Here is a 16,753-nt window from a genome sequence, read left to right as displayed (position 1 = left end):
GTTCCTCACTCAGTGGGATATCTGCTTGTTTCCCCATCCCTCTCCCTCTGCCCTTTCTTCCTGCTTGTGCTTGCTCTCTCTCGTGCTCCCTGTCTCTTTCTCTCAAATAAATAAATAAAATATTTTTTAAAAAGAACTGAATTGTCCATATTACTTTACATAAGCAGAGGATGTATATATCTTTTGTTGGGGGTTATTAACCATAAACCCCCCAGAATTGGTGGTTTCAATTCGTTTTTTATTCCCATTTCCTGTAGAAAGAGAATTCAGCAAAGCATTCTGTGTTCCTTCTTTACCCCCTTATATTCTCAGAAGCAGCTGCTGTTGCCTTGGCCAAAATACAGCATTTATTTGCTGATTTGGGGACATTTATGTCCAAAGTTAGCTGAGCTGTGGGAAGGTTGAACTTCTCGGAATACAAGGGTATAAACCATGGTTCATGGTCCTGTGAGGCACCGTGAACAGAACACCCTTGCTAGTCTATAAGCACAGACCCTTGGTTTTCCACTGACTACAGCCTAAAACCAGAGGAGGCTACTGTGATTTTAAGTACAACTGAAGTGGGTAAACTTAGCCAGGCCTTTACACACAACTTGCATGAAGCCAGGAGTCTCTTCTAGACTTCTTCAATGATCTAGAGACTCACTACCTATATACGCTCATTTATCTAACTAGTCTTTGGGCTTAACTAGGGAATGAGGGACACAGTCTTGGTCAAAAGGACATTTCTGGATTCCTCCATTTTTGATGTTTGACCCAAACCCCATTTACTCACAAAGACTTAACTGCTGGGACTGTTAAGGAGCAAGCTGTCCTCTATGCTTCCTGCCTTGGGCAAACTGCCATGGTACAACTTTATACTGTCCTGAAAGCTCTGCTAACAGATGAGAGAACTCTGACAATGATGCAGTTGGAGGCACCACATCTGTGATTTAAGTCTCTGTTTTAAAACCTTCAGTGGCTCATGGTCTAAAATTTCCTTTGTTATCTAGTCCCAGTCAACCATTCCCATCTTATCTCTTACCACTGCTTGCCTTGTACTTTATATGCCGGAAATTCTAAACCACCCAAATTCTCTATAGTCACCAAACAAATCTGTGGTATTTCTTGCCTTTTGATTTATAAGTGTTCTTTTTATCTGAAATGCCTTCTTCCCAGTAAATGCTCAACATCTTCCTCCTGCATCCCCCTTTATCTCTTAATTTTTACACTTTTTTTGTAATTTCCAAAGATAGTCATCCCTGAACCTGGTCAATCAAGCCTCATCCCTGTTAGTGAGTGTACACGTGAGACACTGTCTTATAACTGCCTGACTATATGACTGTTTTCCCCTATTAGACTGTGAATTCCTTTAGAGCAGATACCAAGTCTCTTTTACCTTTGTTTTTCTGATGTCTGTCTCAGAGGCTGGAGCATAGTAGGCACTCAAAATAAATTCTGAGTATGTTGAGTGAATAAATAAGTGTTCCCATATAGGTAGTAGACAATGCTTTTTGGTTGGGAGTTGTATTTAATGGTGGGCAGAGAATAAACATCACAATAATAATGGTTGTGTTCTATCTAAGCAGCTATTATCTCATAAGTGTTTTTAATATGTATAACTTGCAATAATACTATGATAAAGATACCAGAATTACTCCTATGATTATGATAATGATAGCAATTATGAAAGAATTTAAAATAAAAAACATAAGAGAACCACATAAGAAAGAAGTTAAGTGACTTTCTTAAGATCACACATAACTGAGGTGCCTAGGTGGCTCAGCCACCCAGGAGCCTGTTTCTCAGTCTCCTCCCCACTAAGGCTCTCTCTCACTGTCTCTCTCTCTCTCTCTCAAATAAATAAATAAAATCTTCAAAAAAAAAAAAAAGAATAGAGCCTGGAATTACTCTCCAATGCTAATCATAATATGTTAAATCAATGACATCTTACAATTTGGAGATAGGTGTAGAAACTGGCTGTATTGGAGACCGATTGAAACCCCCTTAAATGCAATTAGACTTGAAATTACTCTGCAGGGAAAACTCTAAAGGCAATAGAATCAAGAAATACTTCATTTCAGTTTGGGGCTGGCAGAGTCCATGTACTCAGGGGTCCAAAGGCAAGAACAGCTTTTTAATCTGGCATTAAACTATCAGATATTTCTTCTAAGAATTATTACTGGGAAGAGTAGTTGATGCATAATACTGCCCCTAGAGTATTGCTTGGTCTTGATGTGCCTTCCGAATCATCAAAGAAAATTGAAATTGTGCTCATTTTAAGTTTAGTATTGCCTGTCTTACTGTCTTCAGAGCTTTTGTTAGTAACCTCTGAATAACAGGTCCTCTAAACTATCTTAAATATTTTAATAACCAGAACCCCCCAAGAGAAAATGTATTATTATTTCAAATCTGGTTATTTTTCCTTAAAATATATGTAGGTGTTCATGTAATTTCTAAAATGTAAATTCTTAAGAAAATAGGAGTTCATAGTAGCTTTTGATTATTAAATACTTTTCAATTAATGGATAAGATTTTCTCATTTGTAAGCATTTACCAAGCACCTACCAAGTGTACAGGCATTGTGTTGGGTACTGGAGTTACAGGTATACTCAAAACAGATACAGTTCCTGCCATTCTGTAATGAGGGATTCCATGAAAGTCTTTGATTTTAAAGAACCAAATTCTGATTCCCAAAGATGAATGAATGCTATCATGGTTAAGCCTAAGACTCCATGGTTAAGACCAAGTACAGAAAAAGAGGTGGGGCAAAGATTAATAAGACAGGAAACAACAAATGTTGGAGAAGAAAAGAAAGAGGAACCCTCTTATATACTGTTGGTGGGAATGCAAGCTGGTATAGCCACTTTGGAAAACGGTGTGGAGATTCCTAAAAAAAAAAAAAAAAAGAAGAAGAAGAAGAAGTACCCTATGACCCTGCAATTGCCCTACTGGGTATTTACCCTGAAGATACAGATGTAGTGAAAAGAAAGGCCATATGTACCCCAATGGTCATAGCAACAATGTCCACAATAACCAAACTGTGGAAACAGCCAAGATGCCCTTCAACAGATGAATAGGTAAAGAAGATGTGGTCCATATATACAGTGGAATACTATTCAGCCAATAGAAAGGATGAATACCCAACTTTTGCATCAATATGATTGGGACTGGAATAGATTATGCTGAGTGAAATAAGCAGAAAGAGTCAATTATCACGTGGTTTCACTTACTTGTGGAGCATAAAAAATAGCACAGAGGACATTGGGAGATGGAGAGGAGAAGTGAGTTGGGGGAAATCGGAGGGGGAGATGAACCATGAGAAACTATGGACTCTGAGAAGCAAACTGAGGTTTTTTAAAGGGGTTACGGGTGAGAGGATGGGTGAGCCTGGTGGTGGTTATTAAGGATGGCACATATTGCATGGAGCACTGGGTGTGGTATATTAACAATGAATCCTGGAACACTGAAAAAAAAGTGCAGAAAAAAAGGTGAGATTTGACGTGGAGTCTGGGAGACAAGAAAGTGTAGTGATCATGTGGGATGGATAGGTAGGCAAGAAGCATGTGGTCTTGTAATGGGAGACATGCTTTGTTCATATATTGGGGGCCGAAGAAGTTTAGGCATTATTCTATAGAATGGATGGAAAATAGAATTTAGTCTATATGCCAATGCACTGGTAGTGTTTGCTTGTAGAACCACTTGGGGGCTTTAAAAGGCCCTTTCTGGATTTCAGCAAAGTAGTGTGAATGACTTTTGATATCCTCTGATTGTTGGAGGAAGAATGGAAACTCCAGTGAATGAATGTGTTTGCCACTCAATCTGTGAAAAATGGAAAACCATCTATCAATGAATATTCATTGATCATCTTCTATCACTTGGATAGGGTATTGCTCAGAACTGGGCTTGGCACTATGGGAAATTAAAGAGGTCTAACTGTCTATTGTCTGAGTATCTAAAATATTAGACATTGTTCTTACAATATAGCTGTGAAGAAGTATATTTATGGGATAGCCAGATTTCAGTACAGTTTCAAGAAGAAATCTTGACTTGACTTTATGCATCAGGCTTTTATGTATGGAAAACATGTTAGTTTCCTGTAGGACAATCCAACAGCAATGATGGAGAGCTAGAGAGAGCTCTTGCAACATTGCTTAAACGTCTGGTGACAAGACATAATCAGGGCATTGGGGAGGGAGGTCAACAGCCTGAAACTATTATCCAAGCAGGCACTCAGTATAGTGCTGGCCAAGCAAAGTGCACATGAAGAAGTATGGGTTACAAATTAAGTTTTTGGGGTCTCCAATTCCCTTCTCACTAAGAACCTTCAAGTCAAGGGTCCAAAGTGGAATTGGCTATGGATTGGCAGTTCACTTAGACTGCTGGAGAGCTGGGATTTATTTTCTTTCAAGTTTTCTCCAAGACATGTTTAATAAGCAGATGTAAACCTATATGTTCTCCTTCCAACAACTCTTGGATCCTTGTGTTCCTTGATGCTTGCAGTGCTTTCCCAGGGTGTCTTTAGCAACATAATCTTTACTTTTTTGAAGGATAAAGATTTTGGCTTACATGCTTTCCCACCACCCTGTCAGTTATTACGTCTGTTTTCTTGAAATGTCTTGCTCCAGATTGTTTATTTATTATGGGCCTTGTGGTCAGCTGCAAACATAGTTTGCAGTTTTTTTTTTTTTCAGTAACATTTATTGTTTTCATCTAATTGAAGAAAAATGCATGCCAAGAGTTGAAAAATTGAAAAATACAGGGAGGCATAAAAATGAAAATTCAAATTACTCATAATTCCATCATACAGAGATAATTAGTATTTACATTTTGGAATTTTTCTTTCAAGCTTATATATATATATATATGTATTATATATTATATTATATTATGTATTATATATAATACATATATATATATATATAATAGTGTGCATATATATATATAGAGAGAGAGAGTAAACATGTTTTCATGTCTTTGTAAACAAAGATTTAATGGCTATGTAATTTTGGTTTATTCTGATTTTTATTTCATTTTAACTAACATCGGTACCTCTACCTTTATATTTCTTTAGGAATAATTTTCCATTAAAAGAATTAGAGTCTCAATTGTATAAATATTTTTAATGACTACTGATACAAATACACCAATTTAAATCTCCACAGACATGATAATGTTAGTGTTTCACTATACCTTATTACAACTGTATATTATTAATTTCAATTTGAGAATTTAGTAGAACAAAATGGTTTTATTCTTATTTTAAATCCTATTTTTGGATTACTAGTGAATTTTATAACCTTTAATAGAGAAGTGATTCCAGAAATCTTGGTCCTTAATTTTCTGCACTTACCTTTATTTATATTCCATTGATGTTGAGTTCCTGGTTTCCCTAAGTAGAGCCTATGCACATTTTTTTGATCCATAAGACAGGTTAACTCTCTGCTCTACATGTTTTCTCTTCACTCAACAATCATGTAGTCATGAAATATTTATTGAGAATCTTATATTTTAGACATCTGAATCTGGAGGTAGAAAGATGAAAAAATTTTTAAATTTTTATTTATTTTTAAAATTTCTTTTCAGTGTTCCAGAACTCATTGTTTATGCATCACACCCAGTGAGAAAGATGAAATTTGAGGGTCCCTGGTCTCTAGAATCTCATAGTATAGAGTCAACACACACACATAACCTGAGAAATAAAATACAGTGTTTCAGTGCCATGCAATTGATACCTAGTCATTTTCTTTAGAAATATTAGACTCTTATTGGCTATACAAAACAGTATAAAATTTATTATAATATTACAATACAGTAAGTAAGGAACAGCTTAAAATAGTGGCTAAAGACATGTCTCTGAAGCCACTGTCCGGGTCACATTCTGTCTTGATCACTAACTGATGGTACTCTGTGAATATGGGTAGGCAAATTAGCCATTTTGTTTATCAGTTTCCTTATTAGGAAAATAGAAACAATAACAGTGTTGTTTCATAGATTCATGCAAAGGATTTAGAACAAGACCTTGTATGTAGTGAGTGATCAATACATGTTTCATTTTATTTTAAGAGATATGATATAGAAAGCACAATTTGTGTTACTGGAATGTGTAAGAGGGGTTTTTGATCTACACTTACAGAGCAGGAGTTGGGGTGTGTGTGTCAAGGAAGCTGCCTTTGGAGAAAGAAGCATTCTCCCGAAATCTGAAAGACAAGTAGGCAGGATGACACCTTTGGGAAAGTACAATAGAGTTTTTAAGTGTATGAAAGTGTAGTTTCTATAAAGAGGGAAGAGCATGTGCAAAGCCTCAGAAAAAAGAGAATGAATGGCTTTCAAAGAACTAGATGAAGTTCAGTGTGATTGGAATATAGGGTCTGAGGGTCTTTCAGTTGTCTATTGTTGTTTACAAAACCACCTCAGAATTCAGTGGCTTTAAAATACAGTGGTTAGGAGAACAACAATTCAAATAACTGAAATTTTCATCAGAAACCATGAAACTAGAAAGGAGTGAAACAACATCTTTAAAGTGACGATAGAAAAGAACTATCAACCCAGAATTCAATATCTAGCATACCTTTCAGGAATGAAAATGAAATAAAAGCTTTCTCAGACAAAAGAAAATGGTGAGAATGTGTCACCAGCAGACCTACTCTAAAATAAATGCCAAAGTAAGTTCTTCAGGCTGAAGGAAAATCATACCAAAAACTTGAAACTTCAGGAATGAAGGTAGAATAAGAGCAATGATAAATAGCTGGATAAGCATAAAAGACTTTTTTCTCATCTTAAAATTCTTTAAAACTTTGCATGACTATTGAAAGGAAAATTTATAACATTGCCTGATGAGATTTTCAGTATAAATAGATGCAATATATATGACAACTATGACATGGAAGAGAAAAGTAAAGATATCTATTTGTTTTGTAGGGTTTATAGCTTTTACTTAGAGTGGTAAAAAACTAATTCTGAGCATCCTGTGAAAGGTTATTAGTCAATATTGTGATTTCTAAAAAATAATACAGAGATATGTCCATGAAACCAATAAAGAAATAACACAGAGGACACTGGGAGGAGGAGAGAAGTGAGCTGGGGGAAATCGGAGGGGGAGATGAACCATGAGAGGCTGTGGACTCTGAGAAACAAACCAAGGCTTTTGGAGGGAAGAAGGTGGGAAGTTGGGTGAGCCTGGTATTGGGTATTAAGGATGGCAGGTATTACATGGAGCACTGGATGTGATGCATAAACAATGAATCTGGGAACACTGAAAAAATAAAATAAAGTTTAAAAAAATAAAATAAAATGAAGTAATAAAAGTATTCAAATAATTTTTAAAAAAGGAAAGGTGAAAAAAGAATAAAAAAGGAGGGGGGACTAACAGGAAACAATAAAATAGACATAAATCTGACCAAATCAAGAATTGCATTAAATTTAAATCAGTTAAAAGACAAAGATGGTTTTTTTTAAAAAGACACAATTATATGCTATCTATAATAAATTCACTTTAAATATAATAACATAGATAGGCAAAAAGTAAAATGATAGAAAACACATGCTACGTAAACACTGATAAAAAGAAAGTTGAAGTGACTATATTAATATCAAAGTAGACTTTAGAAGAAGCAAAGTTGCTAGGGGTAAAAAAGAATATTTCACAATGAAAAAGAAGTCAAGTCACTAAGAAGACATAACAATCTTAAACACGAACATGACAAAAGCAGAACATTAAAATACACGAAGCAAAAACTGATAGAATTAAAAGACAGAAAAATTCTCAATTATAGGAATCTTTAATATTTTTATCAATAATTAATAAAACAATTAAAAAGAAGGCACTGGAGGTGGGAGGTTGGGGGAGCCAGGTGGTGGGTATAAAGGAGGGCATGTATTGCTTGGAGCACTGGGTGTGATGCAAAAATAATGAATTCTGTTATGCTGAAAAGAAATTTAAAAAAAAAGAAAATAGCAAGAATATAGCCCACTTGAACAACACTATCAATCACTACATACCCTACAAGAATAAAAGAATAATAAAATAATTAAAAGAATAATAACAATGTTATGACTATAAATTTCACTTCTTAGATGAAATGAACCAATTCCTTGAAAAACACAAACTGCCAAAACTCATACAAGAAGAAATATAAAATACAAATAGTCTTATATCTATTTTTTAAATTGAGTTTGTGAGTAAAACCTTCTAGGAAAGAAAACTCTAGGCCAGATGGTTTCACTGGCAAATTTTACCAAACATCTTAGGAGGAGATAATACCAGAAAAATAAAGATAATGGAACACTTCTCAACTTCTTTTATGTGGCTACTGTTAATCTAATGGCAAGATCAAACAAAAATACAAGGAAAGAAAAGCTATAGACCAAAATCCCTCATGAACATAAATGCAAAAATCTTCAACAAAAATATCTAACACATCAAATCCAGCCATATCTTTAAAAAATGGTTATTGGCTAGAGGTCCTAGCCTCAGCAATCAGACAACAAAAGGAAATTAAAGGCATCCAATTCGGCAAAGAAGAAGTCAAACTATCACTCTTCGCAGATGATATGATACTATATGTGGAAAACCCAAAAGACTCCACTCCAAAACTGCTAGAACTTATACAGGAATTCAGTAAAGTGTCAGGATATAAAATCAATGCACAGAAATCAGTTGCATTTCTCTACACCAACAGCAAGACAGAAGAAAGAGATATTAAGGAGTCAATCCCATTTACAATTGCATCCAAAACCATAAGATACCTAGGAATAAACCTAACCAAAGAGACACAGAATCTATACTCAGAAAACTATAAAGTACTCATGAAAGAAATTGAGGAAGACACAAAGAAATGGAAAAATGTTCCATGCTCCTGGATTGGAAGAATAAATATTGTGAAAATGTCTATGCTACCTAAAGCAATCTACACATTTAATGCAATTCCTATCAAAGTACCATCCATCTTTTTCAAAGAAATGGAACAAATAATGCTAAAATTTATATGGAACCAGAAAAGACCTCGAATAGCCAAAGGGATATTGAAAAAGAAAGCCAACGTTGGTGGCATCACAATTCCGGACTTCAAGCTCTATTACAAAGCTGTCATCATCAAGACAGCATGGTACTGGCACAAAAACAGACACATAGATCAATGGAACAGAATAGAGAGCCCAGAAATAGACCCTCAAATCTATGGTCAACTCATCTTCGACAAAGCAGGAAAGAATGTCCAATGGAAAAAAGACAGCCTCTTCAATAAATGGTGCTGGGAAAATTGGACAGCCACATGTAGAAAAATGAAATTGGACCATTTCCTTACACCACACACAAAAATAGACTCAAAATGGATGAAGGACCTCAATGTGCGAAAGGAATCCATCAAAATCCTTGAGGAGAACACAGGCAGCAACCTCTTCGACCTCTGCCGCAGCAACATCTTCCTAGGAACAACGCAAAAGGCAAGGGAAGCAAGGGAAAAAATGAACTATTGGGATTTCATCAAGATCAAAAGCTTTTGCACAGCAAAGGAAACAGTTAACAAAATCAAAAGACAACTGACAGAATGGGAGAAGATATTTGCAAACGACATATCAGATAAAGGACTAGTGTCCAGAATCTATAAAGAACTTAGCAAACTCAACACCCAAAGAACAAATAATCCAATCAAGAAATGGGCAGAGGACATGAACAGACATTTCTGCAAAGAAGACATCCAGATGGCCAACAGACACATGAAAAAGTGCTCCATATCACTCGGCATCAGGGAAATACAAATCAAAACCACAATGAGATATCACCTCACACCAGTCAGAATGGCTAAAATCAACAAGTCAGGAAATGACAGATGCTGGCGAGGATGTGGAGAAAGGGGAACCCTCCTACACTGTTGGTGGGAATGCAAGCTGGTGCAGCCACTCTGGAAAACAGCATGGAGGTTCCTCAGAATGTTGAAAATAGAACTGCCCTATGACCCAGCAATTGCACTATTGGGTATTTACCCTAAAGATACAAATGTAGTGATCCAAAGGGGCACATGCACCCGAATGTTTATAGCAGCTATGTCCACAATAGCCAAACTATGGAAAGAACCTAGATGTCCATCAACAGATGAATGGATCAAGAAGATGTGGTATATATACACAATGGAATACTATGCAGCCATCAAAAGAAATGAAATCTTGCCATTTGCGACAACATGGATGGAACTAGAGCGAATCATGCTTAGCGAAATAAGTCAAGCAGAGAAAGACAACTATCATATGATCTCCCTGATATGAGGAAGTGGTGATGCAACATGGAGGCTTAAGTGGGTAGGAGAAGAATAAATGAAACAAGATGGGTTTGGGAGGGAGACAAACCATAAGTGACTCTTAATCTCACAAAACAAACTGAGGGTTGCTGGGGGGAGGGTGTTTGGGAGAAGGGGGTGGGATTATGGACATTGGGGAGGGTATGTGCTTTGGTGAGTGCTGTGAAGTGTGTAAACCTGGTGATTCACAGACCTGTACCCCTGGGGATAAAAATATATGTTTATAAAATATAAAAAGTTAAAAAAAATAAAATTAAATTAAAAAAAAAAGTTTAAAAAAAAAAATGGTTATTGGGGTTTGTCCAGTGGTGTGCTGTTAAAAATCAAAACAAAACAAAAACATTTTTTTGGAAAGAAAAGCTCTGATTCGTATTACTTGCCAATTTCCATGTTAGTTTCCATATTCTCACAATGGCAAATGGTAAGCCACCCATATGAAGCTACTAATCACAGAACTGGAAAGATATGTACACAGTCGGCTTTCATGACCCATGTCTCAAAATACGGTCTTTATCATAAGGAAATGTTTTGAAGCTTTTAAGCAGGAAGATATTTGGCTTTAGAATAATTCCTCTTGCTTCAGACTAGAAAATGGCTCAGAAGTGGGCAAGGTTAGAGCCAGAATGACCACTTATGAATAGCTCATTGGCATTCCTAAGAAGTGGTCATGGCCTAGAGCTGGATTGTGAAGGCTGGAATGGAGAAAATGGACACTTGTAAACTATTTTTAAGATGCAAGCTCAATGGGGCATCAAATTGGTTGTAGGGTGTGAGGCAAAATTTAGGAGCCATACATCCCACCTAGGAAGGTCCTTGTCATTATTTTTGATAAGCACGGACACACACTCTTCATGGAACCATTTTATTTTTTTTGTAATTCCTCCGTTCCAGTGACAATGGGTAGTTGTTAATCTATGGAACAACACTGGTATTTTTAAAAGCTTTACTCAAAATGAAACTCCAGCCCTTCGTGCTTTTTCAGTTAGCTGCATCTCTAAGGTTCATTACTGAATGCCTTCTTGCACCATGCACTATTCTAGGTATTTGGGATATATTAACTTAATATAAATATATTCCTTTCTTTGTGGAACCTATATCCTAGCTGTGGGGTGAAGGGAAGAACGAAGATAGAGAGTAAACATAATATGAAAGTAAGTGTTATAGAATGGAAGAAAGTGAAGAGTGGTTTATAAAACAAAAATGTGGAGCAGGTTAAGGAAAGTTCAGGAGTGATGTTGAGCAGGATTGTAGAATTAAATATGGTCGTTATAGACAGACCCACTTAAGCAGTAACACTTGAACAAAATCTTGGGGAGATGGAAAAGCCACCATTAGCCACTTTATTCCTGTCATTGAGATCAAATATGTCCCCCCATGGTATATGTGTCTCAACTACATTTCTGTAGTCATTGTGCTGTGTTACAAAGTCAAAATTCTTCCCTCACTCTCCCAATTTTCTATGACCTATCGGGAAGGCAGAGTTAAGTGCACCTTTTCTGTTTCTTTGGTATTCTGAGCATCCTTTGACAAAAGAACTGTCCCTAAAGAGTCATGGATGCCTCCTTCCTTGGCTAGTTTTCACACTGAACTGAGAACCCCTCAGGGATTTTGACTGTCCTATTTAATTTTATATTGTAGTGCCTGTAGCACACCTGGCATACAGGAGGTATCCAACAAATATGCTTCTCAAGAATTGATAAATAGAATAGTCTAAAGAGTTTTTCATTGATAAGTAATGCCAAAATTTGAAATGAACTCTAATCATAGGATTTGATGGGGAATGATAAGTTTGTCTGATTTCAATATTATGTCTTTGTCCCCTTCATGTGTTTTTGTCCCTTCTGTTTAAGCAGCTATGAAATTGCAGATCTAAAATAGTATTCAAGTCTATGCCTGTGTGTAAAAAGCCCATTGTTGTGCATGTGTTTTTGTGCTATTAAACTAATACTAGACGTACATTTTCTTTGGCAAGAAAGAGAAGAAGTGCAATTGTTTTGTCTGGATACCAAAGTGCTAGACACTTTACCAGTGCTTAGTTAGAGAGACCATCCAGAAGTTAGAAATATTTCAAAACATTTTGTTCTTTTTTTGAGAGGGAGAGAGCGCATTTATGAATGGGGGCAGGGGCAGAGGGAGAGGGAGAGAGAAAGAGACTCTTAAGCAGGCTCCATGCCCAGTGTGGTTCCTGATGTGGGGCTTCATCTCGTGACCCTGAGAGCATGACCTTACCCAAAATAGGCAGATACTTAACTGACTGAGCCACCCAGGCACCCCTAGAAACATTTCTAAAACTAAAGTAAGCAGTGAAGTTTTTGTTTATTTTGTGTCTTCTTTTTGAAGGGGAGGAAAAGGAATAAAGAACTTTTTAGCAATGACTGAATTGCTTGAACTACTTATGGTAGATGGGGTTCATCTTTTGTGTTTTGACCTTCAAAGATAGAAATTTAATGGTGCTATGAAATGAAAAAACTCACACACATACACCCATGCACACAAGTACTAATGAGGACTGGGAAAGAAAATGTAAAGACAGGATAACTTGAATGGTAGCTGCCACAAGTACGTATACTGGGCAGAGGGATTGGCTGACTGTGGATCTGATATCTGTTAGCAGAGCATTTTATAGGTCTTAAGAAAGCATGCCTAAAGCATCCATTAGGGAATAAGAAAACATTTCTCTTGGAGGAGGAGATTGTATGCCCTGAGCACTCCTAGTCTTGTCAGAGTTTCAAAGGAAAGAAAGAAATATGAATGAATGAAGAAAAGTCTTAGAGTTCCACATAAAATAATTCTTCTGAGGAATGGTCTGAGAAATTAGTTCCAAGATGAATGGTGAAATATTGATTCTTGGTATCTTAATGGAGATTCCACGTCAACACTGTTCCAGCAATCAAGATATCCATTTATACAGTCAAGTAGTCTTCACTGACTGCTCTGTATTACCAGGTCCTAGAAGCTGGGAAACACAGAGGTGCATAGGACACATTGCCACCCTCTTGGAACTCATAGTAAACAAATGAATTACAATATAATGTACAAAATGCCAGGATGTGAGTATGAACATAGTGCTTTAGGACTGCCAGAACTGGCAACCACCTTTGACTGAGGGATCCAGAGAAGACTTCAGGAAGGGAGATGTACATTGATCTCTATCTTGAAAGAGTGGGCATTGATCAAGTAAAAAATGACAAGAAGTTTGAGAGGGGCATTCTAGACTAAAGCAGCCTACCCAGGGCACAAAATGGTGAAAAGTCCTACTCTGATCAAAGAGTGATATGACAGTAATAATGTCTTAAGACAAAATGTGTGAAGAAAGTCAGGATGGGGGAAAGGAGATGAAAGAAGAATAGAATTTCAGGTCCAAGGGGATGGAAAGTAGATTAAGGAAGTATTGTCGTACCAATTAAGGTGTCTGAGGTCTGAAAAGCATTGGAGGCATTTCCATAATTATCCTGATACTTGTCATTTATTAAATACTTAGTTTTCTAAGATAGGCCAGATTTAGACATGACCTTTTAAAAGGTCAATCCCTAGTTTTTGGTACCTGACAATTAAAACTCTTCGACCCTAATGGGGGCAGAAGGTAGTGAAGGTAAGAAAACTAAAACCAATAAATGAAAAATTCTCTGATCCTCCCATTGACATATTGTATTCTTTGCTACAGATCTCAAGCTTTATGCCTCCCAAAAGTGCTAAAACCAGTCTTGTGTGTTGTGTGTACCCACTTTCATCCCTCCCATTTCCCCAGAATGAAAGTGGGAAGATGGAAATAATTTAGAACAGTGCTTCTTCTACTGTGGTCAGAGGACTGTGGGAATGCTATGGAATTTTTAATTGTTTTCTTCCTTCAAGGATAACCTTGAGAAAAATGACTTTGCCAGTTAAAACGAAAATGATCATTTTTTTCACTGACAAATTAGAAGTAGGTGCATTATACGAATTTTCTTTTTTTTTTTAATTTAAATTCAATTAGCCAACATATGGTACCTCTTTATTATTTGATCTAATGTTCAATGATTCATTAGTGTGTATAACATCCAGTGCTCATCACATCACATGCCCTCCTTATTGACCATCAACAAGTTACCCCATCCACCCACCCACCTCCCTTTCTGAAGCCCTCCATTTGTTTCTCAATCAAGAGTCTCTTACGATTTGTCTCTCTCTTTTCTTTCTTTCACTTCAGTTTTCCTTCCTTTCCCCTATTGTCCTCTGCACTATTCCTTATGCTCCACATATGAGTTAAACCGTATGATAACTGTCTTTCTCTGACTGATTTTTTTGGGAAGATTTATTTATTTAAGAGAGAGAGAACATAAGCAGGGGAGAGGGACAGAGAGAGAGGGAAAGAGAAACTCAAGCAGACTGACCTGATGCAGAGCCTGACTCAGGGCTCCATCTCAAGACCCTGAGATCAGACATGAAGGAAACCAGGAGTCAAATATTTCAACCTATTGCACCACTTAGCTCTGTGAAATGAGTTCTTAAGTCAGAATTTTGAAAACTCAAGTCCATAGATTCAGAGGATGTTATAATAAATAAATCCTTGGGAGTCAGAAATAACTTTTTCCTTTAAAAGATGAGTCAGCAAACTATGGCCCACATGTACATCCCACTTTTTACCTGCTTTTGTAAATTTAGTTTTACTGGAGCTTAGCTACAACCCAATTATTTATGTATTTTCTGTGTTTTTTTCTGGCTACAAAGAGTAGGCCCAAGAGCGAATGTATAGCCCACAAAGTCTAATATCTTTACTATTTGGCCTTTTATAGACAAATTAGCCTATCCCTGTTTTCAAAGATGTTTTATATCACTGAGATTTAAGACATACTGACCCAGGCATCAAATGCTTATTAACTGTTCAGGGTTAGAGTTATGTGGTTTTGAAATCTGTCATTCTGTGCACAGGCTTTGGACTCTACAGATCTTGTCTCACATCTAGGCTCTGTCATTTTTCAGTCATCTGACCTCTGCTTTCTTACCTGTAAAAGGAATGAAATGAGGCATCTACTTCACACCAAAAACCCATGCTTACTCATGCCACTCAAATTTGGATATTTGGGAATTGGTTCCTGGACACAACAGTTTCAGTTGGTTGCGTAGGCTTTTTCTGACCTTGAAACAAAGCAATTTGCACTTTACAAAGTCAGTGGACTCAATGAAAGCCCAATGGCAAGATTTTACTGTTTTTAGTATGCCTGGGCCATATAAAAAGAACTCAAAATGATAAATCAAAGGTTTACCTGTTACTTATTTTCTCTAAGACATATTTCTGGTTTTTGCAGAAATCCCTTACTACCTGAACTCTCATTACTCAACTATTTATCAAAAAACCCCCAAAATGGAATGCAAGTTGGTGCAGCCACTTTGGAGAACAGTGTGGAGGTTCCTCAAGAAATGAAAAATAGAGCTTCCCCATGACCCTGCAATTGCACTACTGGGTATTTACCCCAAAGATACAGATGTAGTGAAAAGAAGGGCCATCTGTACCCCAATGTTTACAGCAGCAATTGCCATGGTCACCAAACTGTGGAAAGAACCAAGATGCCCTTCAATGGATGAATAGATAAGGAAGATGTGGTCCATATATACTATGGAGTATTATGTCTCCATCAGAAAGGATGAATACCCAACTTTTGTATCAACATGGATGGGACTGGAAGAGATTATGCTGAGTGAAATAAGTCAAGCAGAAAGAGTCAATTATCACATGGTTTCACTTATTTGTGGAGCATAACAAATAACATGGAGGACATAGGGAGATGGAGAGAAGAGAGTTGAAGGAAATTGGAGGGGGAGATGAACCATGAGAGACTATGGGCTCTGAAAAACAATCTGAGGGTTTTGAAGGGGTGGGGGTTGGGGGAGCCAGGTGGTAGGTATTATGGAGGGTACATATGGCATGGAGCACTGGGTGTGGTGCATAAACATTGAATTCTGTTATACTGAAAAGAAATTAATAAAATAAAATAAAACAAAAACCCCCCAAATGAAAAAAAAAAACAAAAAAACACCAGCATATATATGCCAGCAAAATTGTTTGACACATATGATTATGGATGAATAGCATTACAATGTTTTGCTGTTGCCTCTCAGTTGTTTTAATAAAGTTGCATCTCATTATTTCAACATAATAGGTGTTAACACTGTCATCTTCCCCACATGAAGTGATGATGTCTCTTCAGGAAATGGAGAGCCTGTAAAGAAAGTTGGTAGGTCTGAGATGATTTGGGAAGTCCATTTACTGGAAGAAAGAGTGGAAAGTATAAAGTACTTTGAAGAACGATGACTGCATAAAAATACATTTATCATAATTTTTTCTACATCTACTATGAACACTTTTTTATGTGGGAGGAAATAGAAAGTTATTAAAGTACTTTTGGCTTATTTGTTCAGAAGTTCTTTTTAGAATACTGTATGACTGTTTAGTGACATTTAAAGATGTTTGGGGGTTAAAAGACAAACTGAATTATTATTAT

At 36.6% G+C, this 16,753-nt stretch overlaps 1 long non-coding RNA gene across 6 annotated transcripts in view; it reads left to right on the top strand.

Moving 5' to 3' along the window:
* The window catches only part of LOC309868937, a 142,917-nt gene extending 126,535 nt beyond the window's left edge, over positions 1–16,382 (top strand). For all 6 annotated transcript variants that reach the window (XR_014313882.1, XR_014313883.1, XR_014313884.1 and 3 more), the window contains one exon: positions 15,560–16,382. This is a non-coding gene — a long non-coding RNA (uncharacterized lncRNA). The remainder of the gene's footprint in view (positions 1–15,559) is intronic.
* Positions 16,383–16,753: the final 371 nt, after the last annotated feature.

The sequence above is a fragment of the Mustela nivalis genome (genome assembly GCF_964662115.1).
Source record: "Mustela nivalis genome assembly, chromosome: 7".
In the NCBI taxonomy this organism is placed as follows: Eukaryota; Metazoa; Chordata; class Mammalia; order Carnivora; family Mustelidae; genus Mustela; species Mustela nivalis.
This window is presented reverse-complemented; position numbering and strand designations above follow the sequence as displayed.